This window comes from Prinia subflava, chromosome 10, assembly GCF_021018805.1.
Source record: "Prinia subflava isolate CZ2003 ecotype Zambia chromosome 10, Cam_Psub_1.2, whole genome shotgun sequence".
In the NCBI taxonomy this organism is placed as follows: Eukaryota; Metazoa; Chordata; class Aves; order Passeriformes; family Cisticolidae; genus Prinia; species Prinia subflava.
This window is the reverse complement of record NC_086256.1, coordinates 3,403,463-3,422,801: the sequence shown is the minus strand read 5'-3', so window position 1 is coordinate 3,422,801 and position 19,339 is coordinate 3,403,463. Positions and strand designations below refer to the sequence as shown.

At 44.5% G+C, this 19,339-nt stretch overlaps 1 protein-coding gene across 1 annotated transcript in view; it reads left to right on the top strand.

Moving 5' to 3' along the window:
- The first annotated feature begins 14,713 nt into the window (after positions 1-14,713).
- The window catches only part of FGGY (FGGY carbohydrate kinase domain containing), a 144,784-nt gene continuing 140,158 nt past the window's right edge, over positions 14,714-19,339 (top strand). The window contains exon 1 of the mRNA XM_063406983.1: positions 14,714-14,843. The gene's annotated coding sequence lies outside the window, so the exon portion shown is untranslated. The remainder of the gene's footprint in view (positions 14,844-19,339) is intronic.

Genomic DNA, 19,339 nt, shown 5'->3' with positions numbered 1-19,339 from the left:
GCCATTAGCAGCAAATTCTGAAGGATGTGCCCTCCACAGGGATTTTAGATGGTGAATCTCCCAGTGCTACAGAGATGGCTTGGGTCCTCTGAATGACCTGCTGAGTACCTTACAGAGCCCATTTATGAGAGCTGCTCTCTCTCCAGAAAAAACCTGAGTTTGAGGTCAGTAAAGTGAGAGTTTCACACAAACCAGTCCAGGTTTAGGATTCCAAATCCAGGACTTAGCCTTGCATACATCCCCATGCCCTGTCATGCATATATGCATACATAAATGCCCCTGGTATATTTAACTGTGAATTTTACCTCTCGGCAGAGTTGTTCAGAAATTGTTACTCTCCAGTTATCTTCTTGCAATCCTGATGGCAAAAAGGTAGCACAGCAGCGAGGGGAGCCTGCTGGTTTCAGAGCAGCTAGGTAGGTAAACAGTAATACTTCTCACTCCCACCTACTATGAGTAATTTGGTTTTTAAGAACTGAAATTGACCCCAAATCAGAGCATCTGTACCACACTAATGCGTTGTTGAAGAAACTGAAGGTTCATCATTTGAATTTTCTATAAAATGTAATAAGATGGAATTAAGTGGGGAAAGGATCTTATGTGAAATATGTAAGAGGTTATTTTTAAGGGATTACCAGAGGGCACCTGGACAGTATTACCTGCTGCCTTCCTGGACTGTATTACCTACTTGTACGTGTATAAGTTGTTTCTTCACACCTGGTGTTATTTTTGCCTGGTTAAGATGCCTGCCCGTCACATTACTGTTTATTTAATGACCAGTGCTGGGTAGCAAACGAGCAATGTGCAGACTGTGTGATGTAATCTGTGTGAGGAGCAGTGTGTGTTAGCTGAGTGTGCTGGTCACCAAAGGTTCCCCAGAGCAGCTGTGGCTGCCCCTGGATCCCTGGAATTGTTCAGGGAGAGGTTGGACAAGGCTTGGAGCAACCTGGGATAGTGGAGGGAACCCCTGCCCATGGAATGTGATGAGCTTTGAGGTCCCTTCCCACCCAAACCAGCCTGGGATTCTGTGAATGATTATCTACAGCCATTGATAAGCAGTCAGAAGAGTTATTTATTTATTTATTGTGCACCTTTCAGGGAGTATAAATTCACCCCTAGCCTAACAGGATCCTAAACCACTTAGGCACATTCAGAATATTTCCTGTGAGTCTTGAGTAAGAAACTTTGACTCATGAGAGATTTTAAGGGTTGAGTGGTTTGAAACAAGCTCAAGAAACCTAAGACAAGAAAATTAAATATACTGAAACCTCTTTGTTCCAAAACCCACTAAACCAAATGACTTAGCTGAGTGGTGATGTGTTATCACTTCTGCCACTCCTGCTGCCACGGCTCTATTTTGTCTTAAGTCAAAACTTTGAATTTAAGGAAAAATAGAAACACAAAAATAAAAGCAACTCTGGTATGTCTGACTACTTCCTAATATTAGCAAACACAACCTTGAAATAGCATCACTGTTCCTAAATCTGAGCACTACTTGAGTCCAAAAATGCTCAGATTACTGACGTCCACTGCAATTTTCTTCCCCCCAGCACTGTCAATAAGTCTTAGACCAACCTTTGAATGTACTGCTTGCCTCAAACTGCTGTTAGGAGAATAAATAATTCTGTGATACAGGTGGGGTAAAGGAGCTGGGTTTCAGAGCACGTTCCCTTGGACATTTTCCAGGCAGCAGATGTGTATATGCCTCATTTAGCTGTTTACAGGCTTTCTGCTACAGGACTCTGCATTTTAGACCTGTAGATAAAAATGTGAGGAAAATTTGGGCTCTCTGGGCTGTTCTTGAAGTCATCACAGGCCTCAGAGCCCAGCTCCATCTCTAAAGTGGGGTTTGTGGCTTCTTAGAGATGCTGGAGGTACAAGGAAATTGCACCTTGGGAAACAAAACATTTCAAAGGAGCACCTTTCAGCTTCTGGAAAAATAACACATCCTTGTAAGATGTGTTTGTAGAGATTTAAGGAAATGCTGATTTGTGTTACTTTATCTTCAGAACGTCTTCACTCAAACTAAGAAAACAATCTCTATTTGTTAACTTACATACAACATTTGTCCTAATTAGTATTTGCAAAGTAATTCTAGACACCCATATATAGAAAGTTATTTAGGATTTAAAAATTACTATTTTTCTTAGTGCTCACTCTGTACCAGCTGCATAAATAGCCCCAGAATATTACTAGTAAAATTGCCAGTAATATTACTAGTAAAATTAGAAGGGACAGGCAGAGAAGTTTTTTGTTTTTTTCAGCTGTGGTTGATGTCCATGGTGGGTTCCTTGGGAAAACGATGGAGCCCTGCTCCCACATCCTCCCCTGTTCCTTCAGAAACAGAATGTGCTCATTGCTGTCACCTTCCACCTGCCCTGGGAGACCTCAGACCTGGCCAGAAGGGACACAAATGGGCCCTCAGTGACTTCAGGAACTGCAAGTCAGTCCAAAAACTCCAAATAGTTGAATGTGATAAGCAATGCATGTGGTGTTCTTTACAGTCCAAACTTTGTGGTCCCATTTTTTTCTAAAACTCTGGAAATCAGAAGAGCTGATGGTTTTGGTGACACCATTGACTGCTTATAGAAAGAACACCAGGTAAAAGTACACTTAGTGAAAAGTACTTTAAACATAAATGGCCAGTTCTCACTGCAAAAAGAGACAGCAACTGGCACTTGCTGTCATCTATTGTTTCTTCCCTGCAATATATAAAAATTATGAGGTGCCCCACTTCAGCAAATGCCTCTTTCCAATTTCTGTAGCTCGCTGATTTTTTCCTGCATTGGCTTTGGAGCCTTGCATCCCTAAACAGGGCACCATGGGCAGCCATGAGTCACCGTGCAGGGACTAAATGTCAAAGTTGAGCTCGAGTTTACTGCCACAGTTGGTGTGAGCAGTGTGACTGGTGTGTCATTCCCATAGCACGGATGTCTGGGAGCGCTGGGCGCCCCTCTCGAAGGAGAGCGTGATTCCACAGAGATGCCACCAAAAGCACGCCGGCCTCTGCCACAGCGATCTTTAAAATGTATTTTTGAGGGGTTCAACAGACCCTGAATACAAATGTAGTGACCCAAAGTGATCTGTGGGGCAAAGTGTCCCCAAGGCAGGAGCGCGGCCACGTCTCCAGCGTGACCTCCACAACAGCTGAGTATGGAGAGCTCAGGGCTCAGACCATGCAGGAGGCTCTGCCGGGCTCCCTCCTGCAGCCCTGCACTGGAACAGAATGTGAAAATTGTCTGTCTCGGGTCCTTGCCCGGCCTCTTCTCAGCAGAACCTCTGCGGTCTCAATGGGGAGAGCCAAAGGATTCTGACAGCAAACCCTGCCCTGCTCCTGTGGTAGGAAGTAACTTCAGGACACTTGTTCTGGCTCATTCCCTAATGTCACTCATGTCACCCCTGCCATTGTGGCCTTTTCTTGCTGCAGCTCTCAGCATTGAAAACAGGAGAAGATGGAGGAGTCACAGTGACTTTCCAAAAACTGGGCTCTTTCTGCTCCTGGCCTGCCCAGGGAGCTCAGATAAATCCCTTCATTGTGCTACCACTCTGCTTTGTCTTCTGAAATTGGGGAGAATGTTTTTGAACCATTTTGAGATCAATGGCTGAAGCCTCTTATTCACTATGAAGTGCAGAGGAAGTTAAAGAGGATACGTTAAGCAGAGGAAGTAGAAACACGAAAATGAAAAACAAAATGCAGAAACAAAAGTTGCAAGTATTGCTTACTACTTAAATTGAGACTTCTTGGAATCAAGTATCATCCTTTTTGAGCACTGAGCAAGTATCAAATGTTGACTGTAAAGAGTAAATAGTGGGTTAGACCATGGATTAGGGATAGGTTGTGCCACGGTGATGGGAACTCAGCACAGTTTGATTTCTTGGGCCATTAAAGGCCCACAACAAAATACAGTTTGAATGTTAGGTTTTTCTCTTTTCTTATCTGGCTCTACAGCTTCATTCCCATTTAGTAGAACAAAAATAAATAAAATCACTTTACAAACCCCAGCAACTGAAAAAATGCCTTTTTCGTATTTTTAGATCTTTTTATGGAACCTTGTTTATAGAATGTTATTTATAGATTTTTATTTTTTTTAATATGCTCCCAGCTAACCTGCCCTGCTGGGTGTTTGCAGGAGCCTCTGCATTACCACAACACATCCCTGGGAATGTCAGCATTCCTCTGCAGAGGTGTCACTTCAGCAAGGACACTCAGCTCAGGAGGTACAAATTGTCCTACATAAAGTGCCAGGGCTGAGCCTGTTCCTGTTTTAGTAATTCCCCTTGTCTACATACAGCCTGAACATCATAGAGAAGGATTCATTCTCCTGCTCACAGTCTGCAAAACTTCCTGAGGACAGGAGGGAAAAACTGGGAGCAGGGCATCGTAGAAGTCTCAGTCTGTGGAATGAAATCTAGAGCAAGAAGTGGAGTCTGTTGCTAGAATCCCCCAAATTAAAGCGAATTAATCAAAACTTTTCAATTAGGAATGAGACAAGGTAGAACTCACAGTGGGGAACCATCTTGGTAGCAAAGACTTGGGGGATGCAAAGGACAGATATGTGGAATTCTGAAGGGTGTTCCAGATCTGGCCTTTCCAAACACCAGTGCTGGTGGTGGGACTCAGCTGGGGCCCCTGGTCCCTGAGAAGTGCCAGCTCCCAGTGCCAGCTCCCAGTGCCAGCTCCCAGTGCCAGCCTTGCTGGCCTGCAGCAGCTGCTCTGTGCCTGTGGATGCTGTCGGGATATTCTGCTTGGCCACCAGGCTCGGAATGCCACCCTGGCCTCAAAGAGCCCGGCAGCCCTTGTGGGACAGAGCCCTTTCCACACGCTCAGCAGGAGCTGTCCTGGGACAGCCACGGCTCATGGAAACAGGGCTTAGCTTCAGCTGAGGGAGGCATGCCTGAGAAACAGCTTTTCCCAAAACTTGAGGAAAGGTCAAAGCACGTGGAGCTGGCACTCTGGGACAGTCCTACTGCTCGTAACTCATGAAACCCTATCTGTGCACAGCCATTCCCAGCTTTCACCTCCTTTCCAGGAGAAACTGAAACTATTTCAACTTGGTGAAAATGCCTGAACATCACACTTACCTTACTGTAGACCACTGACACTTTCACCTCTGTCTCATCAGACCCTAAAAATAGCTAATTTTTGTCTCCAAAGCCTTAATATCTCTCCAATCTTTGCTCTTATTGCTTTTGGACCTCCAGCTCTTGTGAGTCATATCTGCAAATTACATGGCTCGGGTTTCAGTGGTGACCATCTCAAAGTGGCCGGTGGAAAAATTCACCATTAGTTCACGGGGTTTTATTTGGTCCACGGCATTGCTGTGGTGAGCCTTTGCCATTTCCCTTTTAGTTTTTAAAGACATTTAATGGTACATTGGCATTCAGGTCCATCGTAAGGAAAACTTTTCTCTGCCGGCCTCAGAGGCTTTGTGAACTGAGGTTGTCCTTGAAGCAGAAAGAGTTTTAAGTTGTGTGGGGTCTGCAGGAAGAGGAGTTTTAAGTTTTTTAAGTTGTGTGTGGGGTCTGCAGGTAACAAATAACTCGGGGAGCGTGGCAGGCGGAGCAGGGGTGACAGGCACAGGCAGGGACAAGCTGTGGGAAGCACGGAGGTGCCGCAGCTCTGCCAGGAGCTCGCAGGGACACCAGACAAGACGCCCTTGCCATGCGGAAGGTGACACAGGAAACATTACGTTTCCCGGAGCGGTGGCAGGGAATGACAAAGAGCGTCCTCTGTGAGCTCAGCTGTACAAAAAGGAAAGCATTTTGTCAGCTGCAGCTTCTGACAGAACGAGGATTGTGGGCTTCTGCATTCAAAACCAAATTTCCTTCCATTGGCAAGCGGCTGTGGGGAGCCCTTCCAAAGCCGGAGCGAGGGGATTGACACGGTGCTCGAACAGCGATGAATTCACCCTGCGAGGAAGGAGCTCCCTTCCCCCGGGCCGGGCTCGGCGCTGATTTATGGCCCGCAGCACAGATCCTGATGTGTCATGCTGCAGGGGGAAAGGAAAGCGGCACCGGGGTCATGAACAAAAAGGAATTTGCTTATCCAATTTCCGTCTCTTTCTGAGTTGGATTGGAACCCGCAGTTGTCAGGCCGTGTTTAAGTCTCGTCTTTACCGACGCCTCCTGAACTGCGGAAGGTCAAAACCAATTATTGTTTCGCCTGCGGGGACTTTCCTTCTTCACAGGGACATTACAGTGGACATTCTCTGAACCCTTTTCCTTCCAATTAAGGCAGCAAATTCCTCTTTTTCAGGGTTTTTCCAGGGGCGAGGGGGACAGTAATCGGGACACTGATAGATTTATCAATAGCCTTGGAAAACAAAGCCTGTATGTCTCAGGAAGCTTGAAGCCTAATTCTTTTCAGTGACTTTCCTCACTCTGCACTTTAAATCTGTCGTTTCATTACACCGGGAATGGAAAGTCCCTAGTTTTCCCAGGCTACACATTTCCTCTCTTTTTTAACCTTCAAATACCACATGGATTTATGCCTCTGAGTACCTGCTGGTTAAGTTTCTCATGTAGATAAAAATGTTGAAGTTCTGTTTATGGAAAGAATTTACAGCTTTATGGACTGGGGGCAATTGAGAGAGGCTGTACCTACATCAGCAGCTACAGTCTGACTAGTCCTGAAGAAACCTTCCAGGTCTTCAGGGTCAAAAACATCCTGAGATTGTTTTAGATTTTTTTTTCTCCCCTTTCCTTTCTATTTTGGACACCACTGTTTTCACTTTTATTGATAATATCTCTTCTTCTGCTCCAATCCACTGATAAATTTACAGCCTGTGTCAGCAGATGGATTTTTAAAAATTCATTTACGTACCACGTGCTGCTGTGCTTACTCCTTTATCTATTGAAGGGGTTAAATCTACTGCTTCCCCTATATTTTTGTTGTGAAAGAGGTGAGCAGCAGAGCAGACAGAAAATAAAGTCTCCTGCAAGAGAAAATCCGATGTAAGGTCACAGAGGGAGGCTGTGGAGGAACAGCGAGTACAGGAAGCAATACTTTGGTATTGCAATTGGTACAACACGTTTCAAAACCACTTTGTTATTGTTGTTTGTATCAGGATGAACTGTGAAACCACAGTACAGGTGTGGGATGTAACCCCTGCTCCTCACCAGGTACTTCTGGTACTGAAATGTTTGGGTGGTTTCTGGCTTGGTTGCACTAGATGCTCCTACAGAAATTCTGGATTGTGGACAATATTGAAGGAAATCTGTTTTTCTGGAGCTGGCAGATTTGAGACCCCTGATTAAATGCATTTACAGCTTCTCTGCAGAACTGCAGAGCTGTCATGATGTGATTATGGGGCAGCTGTGGTCTGGTGGACTCAGAACTCAGAAATTAGGAAATATGAATTGTCTTGATGTGCCACCGTCTGTTTTGTGAGATCCTGAGCTGGGCACTTAAAATATTTTGGCTACTTCTTGACAGACCTACTTTGGATGTTTACTTTTTTGGAGGACTCAGCTCACTCCCTTGACTGTACTGCCCACAGAGATGTGGACTGACTGGCTGAGGTGCTCAGGCTTCCATCCCAGATACCTGCATTCAATCAGATAATTGGGCTGATGAGTGCCTGTTGGCCCAGAGATTATTTGCAATTGGTTGTAAAGGGTTAATCTATTCAGAATGTCTGATCAGTCACTCCATACCAAGTGGAATAAGTTTAGGCGGTACTGATAAATGACTTGCCATTCACGCGTGTGTAACAAGAGTCAGCCAGGTATTAATCCTTTCTAAAACATCTCTAAATAAAACTTGAGTACGGAGCGTGGCTGAAATCCCCTCAGGCATGACTGAGAGCAGAGGTGCAGGGCACTCAGTGACACTGCCCCCAGCCCCGGGATCACATCTGCACACACATCACAGCACCCAGAAATCATTTATTGGTTGACAAGAACGATTCCCTTTTTACCCAGAGTACAGAAAACCGTGCAGCTCTAATAATAACTCGCTAATCTCAGCCCACCGGAGCAGCTCACGGAAATTTCCTTGCCAGCTGCCGGGAGAGCCTGTCCCCACAGAGGGCTTTTCTTTTGATAAGGTGCCTCCAGTGCCGGGCTGCTGAACCAGCCTGAATCAGCACGTCACCCTGGAGTGCAGGAAGATCCCGGGCTCCGCCGCTGAGTCACATGAATAACTGGAATAGTTCTGCAAAGCAGAATTAATTCCCAGAACCTCTTCAGGCATATACCAGCAGGCACATGCTTTCGCTCCGGCGTTATTTTACAGCTCCGTGATGCAGTGGAAAGGACAGTACCGATATTTTTAATTGAGATAAAGCAGTTTACCTGGTGTTAAGAGTGTTAAACCTTACGAGTTTATTGTTGACACTCTCCTGCTTCCAAGAAGATTTAGGAATAAGCCAGGACATAACAGAGCTATTAGGGTTAAGCTCAAATCAACTGTGCAATGACTCAGAGCTTGTAGTCCTTTCAAACCAAGTGCTGGGGGGAGAAGCTGCTTATTATTAACTGTTGAGTAGCTGTGGTTTGTGCAGCCTGTTCAGCCAGCAAAGACATCTATGGAAACTCTCCGGGGGTTTTGATCTATTATACTGTGAATAAAAAGTCTGATTTACAAGAAAACCAAATCAACAGCACTGAGTTTGTGGTTTAGCAAAGTCCTTAGACTGCGTGCTGGAAATTTGGGCAGAGCTACGAAATTCTCTATAGAACATTTCAGTAAATGCTGCTGGTATGTTGAAGAAATGAACTTGTCTGAAAGAGGGGAGTGAAGGAAAAAAGCTCTGTAGCAAAGGAAGGATCCAGGTGTTGCTCCAAAAAGTGGACCAGGGTGGGGAGCTGAAATAGGGAAATAGGATGATAGAATCATAGGAATGCAAGGAGAAGGTTGGTTAATGGTTAATGAAAATTGGAGAAGGTTGGTTAGTGGTTAATGAAAATTGTTGAGATTTTTTCCATTGAAGCTGTATTTTGTTATCTGAATAATAATGATAAGCTGACCAGACACACAGAAGAAGCATTACTTGTACTTCCACCTGTTGCTCTGGAACCCATCATAAATGAGCACAGGATAACCTCTTCTGCCCTCCAGCATCAATGGTAACAGGAACTGATTACATGGCTTCGATTCCTGCTTTTTCTTCATTGTTCTAGAATATGAAAATCAAAGTTTTTGCCATTTCTTCAGAAAACCTGATGTGAGGTTACTCCTGACCTTTTACTTTCAACGACCATCAAAAAAAAAATATCAGATGAAATCTAGAAATTCAATACAATTGGGAAACATTACTGAGGAAGAGCTCCAAGCCCAGTGTTTAGAACCTGGATGTCTGTACTTTGTGTTTTGCCCAGTGATGAGCTTGTGCCACTTCCCTGGCTCCAGGTCAGTCCCTTCCCCGTGGCCTATCTGAAATGAACGCTCACCAAACCCAAATGTTGTTTCCGACATCTGTTGCTTGTTTGGATGGCAAAATTTGTGATAACAGTCAGAAGAAAGTAAACAGTCCAGTAGCCATGGAAACCTCGTCTCGTTTTTTCCTGTTTCTTTTTCTGCTTTTTGCAGTGAATGAGTCTGTGCTGAATCCAGCTGGATGGCAGCCCGGGAGACGGCCATCCCCAGCTCAGCCACAGCAAGGGACAAACCCTGTCCAAAGCCAGGAGCTTTCCCTTTGCACACTCCCACCAAAGGACTTTTTTCAGGGAGCAGCTTTTTCAGGAAGAGCAGTTCAGTGCCTCAGGAAGGGTGACCATTTATTATTCCCTGGTCTCTCTGGCTATGGCCAGAAAATAAAAGAACCCAAACACACAGTAGTGTGTCATGACTCACACCCACATGATTCAGCTCTTTCCCCCCATTCCTGCATCCCAAGCAGGTGGCCTCATCCAGACTGTCTGCAGGGAACAATCCTTGGATTTTGATGTGTTCTGAGCCATTATCACAAGCCATATCAGGGAGGGATCTGACAGTGACACAGCCTGGGGGATCATGGATTAAACTGTGCCCTTCTCCTTCTGGATTTGTATTAAGATACAACCTCTCTGAAAGCTGTGAACACAGGCTTTATGCTTCAGACAACAGATCTGGCTGAGCAGTAAAGCTCAGTTTATGTTCCAGAGCAGAGCAGGACAGGTATTTATTGCAGGAAAGCCCCCAGAGTGCCACAGTTAGTGGAATGCTTTTTCTGTAAAATTTTACAACCAGTTTACAGAATTCCACAGAGAAGACTGTCAAGATGCAATCTTTATTCTATTCCAGTCCAAATCTCTGTGTAGCTTCTAAATATGTGCAGTGAGTGTGTCTCTAAATGGCCTTGTCCCTGGTCACATGGGCACTGTGTCACGCCAGCATTGATATCACCATTGGATTATCCTCGTTAGCACTTTGAATCTCTGTAATGCACTTTGAAGTCTTCAGAGGAAGAGCTTCATGGGAATATTTGGAGAGCCTGATTCAGTTCCCAACTGGACTGACTCACGTTGAGTCACCAGGATATCCATTAGCTGCATCTTTAAAATCCAACATGGAGATTTGCAGTGGCCTGTGAGGGAATCAGACACCCCCAGCAGCTGCTGAGATTCCCAGGATTGGGAAATCTGCTTCCATTGTTGGAAGTGCTGATTTCTGGAGCACCAACCAGCACAGCTCTGGCTGCCAATTCATCCCATTTCTGTGTTCTCCTGGATGACCAGCTGCTGGCCAGGAGGCTTTTGGGAATATCTCCTCCCTGGCTGCAGCATCACTGGCACCTCTTACACACACAGAGCCCACCACACCCAACCTCCCCCTCCTGCAGGGAGCCCTGGGCTGCCAGGAGCAAAGTTAGAAATGCAGGGAGCATTCTCCTTTCCATTTCTAGGAAAGGCTTTTTACTCCATAAATGCTCCTCGAACAAAACAGCAAAAGGCAGTGAGTAAGGCACCTGATGACTAAAATAATTCAGGTTGTGGGAAGCAGCAGGATTTGATGTTGAATACAAATCTGAGTGTGTTTCACTTCAGCCAGCTGGAGCCATGAGAAGTTCAGCACTCAGCCTAAACAAGCCACCCAAGCCCTGAGCTGCTGGCAGAGGGGACAAGCACCGAGAGCTGACTCATCCCCCCTCGGTTCAGGCTTTGTTCTGCTGGGCTGAAATGAGCTCTGCTTTGAAGTTGCTTCCTAATGCCACTTCCTAACACTCAGCAAAACATGCAGAGAATCTGGAGAGGGCAGTTTATTGATCTCAGACAGCTGAAGTGGGGTAAGATAAAGCTAACACTGATACACTGCCATGTGCCAGGGACCACAGGTCCGTAGGATCACGGATTCCATGATCCCAGGGATGCCAGCAATGATTCACCTAACCTTGGTCAGGTCTGCCCACATACTCCGAGTGTCTTAGCTACTTTTTTGTCTCTTTATAGGTGGCATTTGTAGCAGCTTTTTGGCTCCTTACCACTTTTGGAACAGAAAAAGGGAAGACAACTACTTTACAGACCATCTTGGGAATCTCTGTTCTGTAAGTCTCTTTCCTAGAGGAAAAAAACATTTGCTTTATTCTGTAGTAACAACAGCACAGAATGGATGGCAGAGGAGAGAATGAGCAATTTCAGGTTTTAGGATAATGAAGGGAAAATTTTAGTCATAAAATTAGACTTTGGCAAACTTGGCCAAACCCTTATCTGTTCTAGACCTAGTTTACTTTTCTTTGAGGCTGCAAACCCTGGCATCATTATTAGGGGCTGATGAAATTTCCATCAGGTAGATTCAATATGGGACAAGACATTCAAACCTTTGTTTGATGCAGTAAAAAATCCCTACAGGGTGTTTGCAAAACTGGGGGTAAAGTATCAATGCCACAGCCTTACCTAGGGTGTGATTTTCCTTTTTCATTTTGATAGATTAAAAGTTAAAACTAAGAAAATGAGCTCTTAGGCTCACTATAAAAAAAAACTCCATGAAACAATGTAAGTGATCTGTGACAACTCTCTCTGAGCAGCAGCAGGTTTGACTTGAGAATAACTATGAGCAATTAAATCTTGAATATAATGAGAAGAATATTTTCTTTGTGCTTCTTACGACATTTCTTGGTTAATTATATCATGCATCTGTTGAATATGTAAAGCTTGCTGCTAAAAAAAATGTTCCACTTCTAAAATTAATAAAAGTATGTCAGAGAAGATGTGTTGTGAATAATACAAGAAATGTTACAAATAATGACGCCTATGGAGCCAACGGGCCTCCTCCCACAGGCAGAAATTATCAGGGATGAATAAGAATTGTGGGATGACAACTGTAGTACCTTAAATCTTTGAAAACACTTCACAACTTTCACCCTAGAGACACCTTGAGACAACAGCAGAGGAGAGATGCAGGAGCTCATCCTGCAGCCCGTTGTGATGACTTCAGCAGGGCTGGGATCAGGCTGTGGGACTGGACTGGGGCTGAGCTGGGTGCCAAGGGCAGGATGAGCTCAGGGTTCTGCTCCCCTGCTCTGTGCACTGCCCATGAGAGCTCAGACCACTTGCACAGAGTTATCTCAGCACAGAGGTGACTGCAGAAATCACTCCTGCCTTCCAGCTTATTGTAACACTGACAGGGAACCTGCCACCGTGCAGGTAAAGACTCTGCACATGGGGAAAAAGCAGAGGCTTAGAAATCAAAGAGAAAGATCCAAAGCAAAAGGCACAAAGATGCAGAGGTGGCAGGAGAGGGGATGAGAGAGAGGTGCTAAGAAATGGTGCCTGGACCAGCTGGGTGGGCCTGGCTGAGCTTTGGGATCCAGAGCTTTGTGGTTGTGTCAGAGCAGACAAAAAGGCAAAAGGACTAAGAGAGGTCTCTTGCAGGAAATGCAGTGAGGAGTTCATCCCAACAGCTGCATTTCCCTACACGAGCAGTGTCCTGTCACTGCACCACAGAGCTGTGGTGTAACAACTCTGAGTTTACTGGAGGAACTGGTACAGGGTGGGACTGGAGGTACTTTCAGCTGAGAGTGGCTGGCTCTGCCCCTCTGGGCAAGATCCATGGATATTTGTTCCCTGAAATAACCCCTGCCCCTTCTTCTTATGCTTATCTACAGCCTGTTCTTACTGACAGCAAAGGGAGTTTCCTTTGTATTTCTTCAGGTTTTGCTGTGTTTTCACATCTTACTCCGTTCAGATAACAGAGAAGTTCTTTTCAGGGCTTATTTCTTAACAAATGTTTATCAGAGGTGACTTTTAGTGCCAGAGTAATGGGCCTGCTCTGTGCCTCTCAGTGAGAAGGGAAAGGTGGGCTGTGAACTCCCAGCATTTCAGCAGGTTCATGGTGACTGCTGGATGCTCATTTTCCCCTTGGAAAATGGAAGTTATCTCACTTCTTTTTTCCTGAAGGCAGATTATTTTATGTCTTCTGAAAACAAAAGCAAAGCATTGAAGCCATTATAACAAAATTCTTCTACTCTTGGGAGTTCATTTCTGCCCTGGTGCTGCAGGTTCCTGGCTCCTCTTGGTGCCAGTCCAGCTGTGTGTGGAGCTGTGCTTTCAATAGGTCATGGACACAATCTGGACTAAGGAAAATAGACAACCCCCTGGTTTTTATTCCATTTCTTTTGACTTGGGTTATTTCAATGATCCAGTTCTAGACGTGATTATAAATTTTGGCAAAAGTAGTTCAGAGGCAGAAGCAAAGGCTGAGGAAAGCTTTGTGATCAGGTATCACTGAACTCTGACTGTGTGAGCTCCCTACCCAGCAGCTGCAATGCTTCAGTTTCATCCTCTGTCTTACCTTTCTTAAACTTCTTTCTGTATTCCCAGCTCAGGCTCACTGGTAGCTATTGGCTATATCTTGGGAAATCATCTGAAATTGTTTCATGGAATAACTTCAAACCTCACTAAAGCTTTTTTGACTTGAAGACCTGAGCCTGCTTCCACTGTCAGAAATGACAGAACTCTCTGATAGTGAGGCTGCCATGAAATTGAAAAGTCACTGTAAATGCTTTAATACCAGCGGATTTAGGGATTTCCTCAAGCACTTTATAGTTATGTTCCCAGCTTTGTGTGTTTCACTGTCAATTGTCTACTGTTCTCCCTAATCCTCCCTGGGCTTTCTGGAGTTCTATCTTCCCTTCCTGCTGACAGATAAAAATTTATTGTTGCTACCTTCAATGTTCTTGACATGCTGAGAGCTCATTCCTTTCACGTAAACATAGGAATGTTTTGCTGTTTTAGTCTTGAAGTCTTTAAGATAATTAATTCAGTCTATTATTCTGTTCCCCTTAGCAACCCAACATCTGAGTTTTAATTACTCTAACCTCACTGTTTAATGAGTTAAAGCTTCCTCAGCCAGCCCTTTGAAAACGGAAAGTGTTAATTACTTTTGCAGCATGATTATTTTATATTTCTGAACGATTGTCATCTGGACATTTTAACCTTCTCTTATGTCAATGGATGGAGCAGTGTCCCTTGTCACTTCCCTCCAGAAACCAGAGATGCAGACCAACACCATCCATTGATAACTTCTCTAACATCATTTGACTTCTGACAGGGAGGGATTTAGTGTCTTCTCTGCCTCAGCTGTCCCCACTTTCTGCTATGCATCCTTTTCAAGTGGTTGCTTAAATGGATCCCCGAAGGATTTGGGAATGGTGCTGCTGCTGCCTGTGCCTGTGGCAGAACCCACTGCCCCAGGAATACGTTTGTGATGCACTGGTTTTCGTTTATGCATGGAGGCACTAAAATTCCGTGTACCTCGGCTGATTCTAATTACAGAATTCCATCTCCTGGCCAGGAATAGAACATGTGGAGAAGCCATCCTGTGCTGGGCTTTGTCAGGGGAAGGAGCGCGGGCAGTTCCACATCATGAAGCTCTGTGAACATTCACCCTGAAGAACTAAACCTCCCTCAGAAGTCAACCCTCGGTAGGGCAGCGATTTTTTTAATCTTCGAAAGGGTTGTAGACTTATTATTCAACAGCAGTCATCAAGCGATTCTGATATCTGCTCTTGTGAATCAGCGGCATTCTCCAGGACTATTACTTTTAAATGTCAGCTCTTCACATCTCTGCCTCTTATCTGCCACCTCAGCCACCGCGGATTGTTTCCTAATCGCCACCGGTTACTCCCAAACCCACAAACACTCACCGCTCCAGAAAGGCTTTTTCCTTTGTTCCCTGAGACTGATTCATGCAAAGAGAGCTGTGTGGGTACTCACAGCAAAGCCCTCCTCGAACGTACTCACCCCTAAATCTGTTGTGAGCAGAGAATCTGGTTGAGGTCAATGCAGTTCCTGTGCACAAACCTTTGTGTTAATGAGACACCAGAGTTGCAAGAGGTGTCAGTGAGAGAAATATTTGAATTTCTACTCTACACTAACTTTGAGACATGGAGAAATTATGACAGGAATAGAAACAGGGAGTTCTTCAGAATCAATTTTCAAGAAACCATTAGAGATTTTTTTTTCTGATATAATTCCCAATCTTTTCCTACTCAGCTTTGATAATAAATATCCCTTGAGGACAGCAAGCATGAATCTACAGAGAATCTTAGACGAGGGGTTTTAATGATTTCGTTTAAAGTGCTGTTCATTCAGTTCTTGCAATCTGCCTGTCTCTTTCCTCAATTCCTTATGTTTTTACTCAAAGAATTCTCCCTTCCAATTAAGTGAATGAAGCTTAGAATTAAGTAAGGCTGTCATAGGAAATAAAATGAATATGACTGATTTTTATAATATAAATTGGAAGCAATTACCAGTTTTCTATCTTCATTTTTGCTTGGAAAATTTACACTTAACCCAGCAATATACCTTAATTAAAGGCCTATCTATCTATCTATGTAACCTTCTCTTTTTCTAGCAAGAGTCCTTCTGCGGGCTATATTAAATTTACTATGGTTTCATCTCTTCGTTAATAACCTTTTCGTATATTTTCAATTAAGTTTCTGGTCACATTACAGCACTGAGGTAAGAGCTCTGGCTGACCTTTAATAGGATATGGATGATAGAACATCTTTGGCTCATGTTCTCCTTTGGTAGCACAACCTTGCACTTCTCCTGCAAACATCTCAGGAATCTGCAGACAGCTAAATGTGCTCCTTGCATGAAGAAATGCTATTCCAGACTGCAGGATGGACATCCACCCACATTCTCTGAGTCCAGACAGTGCTGACACAACCTCACTTTGTCTTGGTTTTATGGCAAGCACCAGTGGGAGATGGTGAACGGCCTCCTATGTGAGATAAAAACGCTTTGACTGATCTGTTCCATATGGAATCACGTTTCTCCCCACACGAACCCACAGCATGGTTCTGTGGGGTGATAAGGACCACTGGTATCTGCATTCAGAGGTCAATGCTCTGGTAGTTGGACAGAGCAGGACTGGTAATTCATGATGTGGAATGATAAGGGATGTTTGTGCTCCCTTGAAGCCCAGAGGATTTTGGGGTGGGAAGGGATATATTTGATATATCCAGCCAAAGTTTTGTCAATATGAATATCTGAACCAGCTGTTTTTCTCGCTGTTCTCACATGGCTGGATTACTCCATTTTTCTTTATGTCTTTGTCCTTTTTTTAAAACTTATAGCTCATAACGCTCTTATGAATTTTACCACCAGAGTATCACATATTTGTCTTTTTGATAGGGGATTATCATTTTACTTCCTTGAGTATGGAACCCCCAGCTCCTCTTCGGATCTATTTTTTGTTTTCAAATCAGCCTTTCCCCAATTTAGTTCAACAAATCAAAGCTGGCAAAACACTGAGGGGACACAGTGAGTTAAGTCTGCCTAGGTGACATCTCTCTCTCAATTCCTGCTGATATTTCTATCTCCTGGGGTGAGTGTTCAGGAAACCTCATCTGGCACGTCCACATGAAGTGGAGTCTGAAAATCAAGGTGGTAAATTTGTCCCAGATGAGGGAGAGCTTGGTATTTCAGATGGAGAACTGGATCTGTGTCAGGCTCTGAATGGATGAGGAGGGAGCAGCTCCGGGATGGGCTCAGCTCAGGGACGCCACTCCTGCACGAAGTGACTCAGGCTTATTCCCACATGGGTTTGTCCATTGCCTTGAATGCCGTGTTCAATGAATTACTGGTTGAACCTGCTGCTAAATGTGCCCTTTCAAAGGCCTGTGGAGCAATATCTTCCCTGGGCAGGTGCTTGGCTCCAGCAGGGCTTTGGAAGAGGTTGAGATCCCAGATAAACCCGGAGGTTTCCGAGGTGGCCCTTGCCCTGCAGCAGCGGAATCTTCCAGTCACCATCTGGGCATCACCCTGAGTCAGCAGGACTCTTGTTCCATCACTGTGCAAACTGAGAAGGGATTCATCATCATCATCATCATCATCATCATCATCATCATCATCATCATCATCATCATCATCATCATCACCATCATCAATCATCCTTTGTTCACCTGTCACCCTACCAGTATTTCCAGCCTGGCCCACCACTCATCAGCTTCTTCCACAATTATTTCTATCCTTCCTTCTGTGTCACAGCCTTTGTTCTCTATGTGAACTCCCTGATTTTTTTTTTCCACCAGGCTGGGAATCTTTTAATATTTAGTCTCTCTTAAATACACATTTCAGCTTGTTTTCCTACAGACTGAATTTACTTCTATACACATCAGGTTTTATTCCCACTCAGCTCCACACTTTCTACTTCCCTATCAGTCCTGAGAGCGTGGGATGAGGAACAATCCCTTGTTTAACATGCAAAGCGTGCAAACACATGCTAAATAATTATGCAAATATTCTTCAATTGCTTTCATTGTGATTTTTATTACCATTGTTTTGGTCTCACCATGGAAAATGGAAGCCAGTGAGCTGAAGTATCTGAGTGGAGCTGGACTAGAGCCTGAATTTCCCCCTCCCTGTTCAGGCTAGAGCACGATTGTCTCCTCTGTATGTTTTCTCCTGGAAAATTCTTATTTACAGAAACAGAAGATCTGGAATTTGCATAATTTTGCAGCAGCAGTTCCTGTAGTATGCTCAAAACACTGGTTTTTTTTAGAAGCCTGAATTCTCATGTTGTCTGATTACATGAGGCTTTCAGCTTCAATGAAATTCTGCTGGCTCTTCAGGTCATTGAGAAAACCTTCACACAGATTATCCAGTTTGGGAGGCTGAATGCCTGGAGTGAGCTGCATCCCTTTGGGATGTGGTGTGGGGTTCCAGTGCCATTCACCGTGTCCATTCTCAAGAGCCAGCCTGAGCTGCCACACGTTTTTGGGTTTTCAGGCCATGCATTCCACCTAAAACGTGGCAGGTCTGTGGGAGGAGGATGGAGCAGCCCAGAAATGGCATCGTTTTGACACATGGAAGACAGTGATTCAGTTATTTCACAGGTACACGGACTTCTGCAAACACTCAGCTCATAAAAACCTTGAGAGTGTTTGAAGAAGCAGTTTGGTAGTGTCAGACCTTTGTCATTCTGCCAGCTGGCCAGTTTGGGTTTCCATATAAACCACGGGCTGGAGGAACAGGTGAGCTCTTGGTTGGCCTGAGGAAATATTCTGTGTTCTAAGGCAGCTTTGGGCGTGAAGCTTTAATGCAGTTTCTTGATCTGGACTTGTTCTGTGAATGAGGAGAGGACCTCAATCTCTGCAGATGCCAACCCAGCACTTCTTGCTGACCTAACATTGACCTACATCAATTACACCAAAGCGATGTGCAGGCGACACCGTTTCTGCTGAGAGAGTGCACAACGTGCCAATATTTTAATATCACTCTTTTTTCTCAGCCTGTTTAACCCAGTATCTGAGGCAAACGGAGGGAAGAAATGATGTACACCATATTCCTTGCACCAAAATCTCAGAAAGTAAAATGTAAAATGTGAATGTGTGAGCATGACACAAACTCCTTCTCTGTGAACACACACTCACAGAGCTGCTGGAGTTGCCAAGAGCACAGCGAGCCAACCTACGGCGTGTACGTCTGTAATTTACTGAAGGGAGGGGACAGGTCTGATTTATGCCCTTGGCCCTCAGACCAGGGCTTACCTCAATGCTTCTCAATGCACAGATTCTGTAAATCTTCCTGGGAGAAGGAATGTCAGCTCCCGCCAGGCTCTGGACATGCCGAAAATGTCGCTCGCACAGATGATGACTTGTGTTTAATTTGCTGTTGTGGATGGGCCTGAACCAAACTCCCTTTCTTGTTCCAAACATCTCTAAATTTAGGAGGTTTTAGCAACCTAGTCCAGATATGAGTCAATAGTTCTCTGTGTTCCAAAGAATAAGTATTAGGCTGCAAAGGTGGGAGTCGTAAATGGGATAATATAAAGGAATATCAGTATTAATACCTTTGTTACGCTCAGAGCTAGAGGTTTGCCAAGGCTTAAGTGGACTCAGGATGAGCTGGACACATCCAATTAATATAAGTAATGTGGCTTTTCTTGAACAAATGTGACTTCTCAGTGCAC